Source organism: Rhinopithecus bieti, unplaced genomic scaffold (assembly GCF_001698545.2).
Source record: "Rhinopithecus bieti isolate Rb0 unplaced genomic scaffold, ASM169854v2 scaffold_10271, whole genome shotgun sequence".
Classification (NCBI taxonomy): domain Eukaryota; kingdom Metazoa; phylum Chordata; class Mammalia; order Primates; family Cercopithecidae; genus Rhinopithecus; species Rhinopithecus bieti.
In genome coordinates, this window is record NW_016806626.1 from 866936 (window position 1) to 868851 (window position 1916).

Sequence of the window (1916 nt, forward strand, 5' to 3'; positions counted from 1 at the left end):
AATTTTCAATCCAGAACTTCATATCCATCCAAACTAAGCTTCATAAGTGAAGGAGAAATAAAATCCTTTACAGACAAGGAAATGCTGAGAGATTTTGTCAACACCAGGCCTGCCTTACAAGAGCTCCTAAAGGCAGCACTAAACATGGAAAGGAACAACTGGTACCAGCCAGTGCAAAAACATGCCAAATTGTAAAGACCATCGATGCTAGGAAGAAACTACATCAACTAACGGGCAAAATAACTAGCTAACATCATAATGACAGGATCAAGTTCACACATAACAATATTAACCTTAAATGTCAATGGGCTAAATGTCCCCAATTAACAGACACAGACTGGTAAACTGGACAAAGAGTCAAGACCCATCAGTGTGCTGTATTCAGGAGACGCATCTCACGTGCAGAGATACACATAGGCCCAAAATAAAAGGATGGAGGAAGATCTACCAAGCAAATGGAAAACAAAGAAAAGCAGGGGTTGCAATCCTAGTCTCTGAAAAAAAAAAAAAACAGATTTTAAACAAACAAAGATCAAAAGTGACAAAGAAGGACATTACATAATAGTAAAGGTATCAATTCATCAAGAAGAGCTAACTATCCTAAATACATGTGCACCCAATACAGGACCGCCCAGATTCATAAAACAAGTCCTTAGCAATCTTCAAAGAAACAGACTCCCACACAATAATAATAGGAGACTTTAACACCCCACTGTCAATGTTAGACAGATCAACAAGACAAAAGGTTAACAAGGATATCCAGGACTTCAACTCAACTCTGCACCAAGCAGACCTAATAGACATCTACAGAACTCTCCACCCCAAATCAACAAAATATACATTCTTCTCAGCACTACATCACACTTATTCCAAAACTGATCATATAGTTGGAAGTAAAGACACCTCAGGAAATGTAAAAGAACAGAAATCACAAAAAAACTGTCTGTCAGATCAGGAGGATCTCCATTGAGATGCATGGGACCCTGGAGGACCAGCTCAGCCACCTGTGGCAGTATGAGAAGAGCATCATCAACTATAAGCCAAAGATTGATCAGCTGGAGGGCGACCACCAGCTCATCCAGGAGGCACTCATCTTCGACAACAAGCACACCAACTACATCATGGAGCACATCCGTGTGGGCTGGAAGTAGCTGCTCACCACCATCACCAGGACCATCAATGAGGTGGAGAACCAGGTCCTGACCTGAGATGCCAAGGGAATCAGCCAGGAGCAGATGAATGAGTTCTAGATCTCCTTCAACCACGTTGACTGGGATCACTCCGCACACTGGGTCCCGAGGAGTTCAAAGCCTGCCTCATTGGCTTGGGTTATGATATTGGCAATGACCCCTAGGGATAATCAGAATTTGCCTCCATCATGAGCATTGTGGATCCCAACTGGCTGGGGGTAGTGACATTCCAGGCCTTCATCGACTTCATGTCCCACGAGACAGCTGATACAGATACAGCAGACCAAGTCATAGCTTCCTTCAAGATCCTGGCTGGGGACAAGGACTACATTACCATGTACGAGCTGCACCATGAGCTGCCTCCTGACCAGGCAGAGTACTGCATGGCACAGATGGTCCCCAACACCAGCTCCAATTCCATGCCAGGTGCTCTGGACTACATATCCTTCCCCACAGTGCTATGTGGCGAGAGTGACCTCTAATTCACCTCACCCAGCCCGCCCTCGTCCCGTGTGCCATGCCCTGCCTTGCACCTCCACCATCGCCCATCTCCTGCCTAGGTTTGGTTTCAGCTCCCAGCCTCCATCAGGCGAGCTGGGGCCCACATGGCATCGAGCCTCCCTGCCTGGGAAGTGACAGTTTACAAAATTATTTTCTGCAAAAAAGAAAAAAAAAGTCACGTTAAAACCAAAAAACTGCATATTTTATTATAGAAAAGTATTTTTT

General features: G+C 44.8%; 1 pseudogene; it reads left to right on the forward strand.

Moving 5' to 3' along the window:
- Positions 1 to 1378: 1378 nt before the first annotated feature.
- Positions 1379 to 1672, forward strand: LOC108532862 (alpha-actinin-1 pseudogene; annotated as a pseudogene).
- Positions 1673 to 1916: the final 244 nt, after the last annotated feature.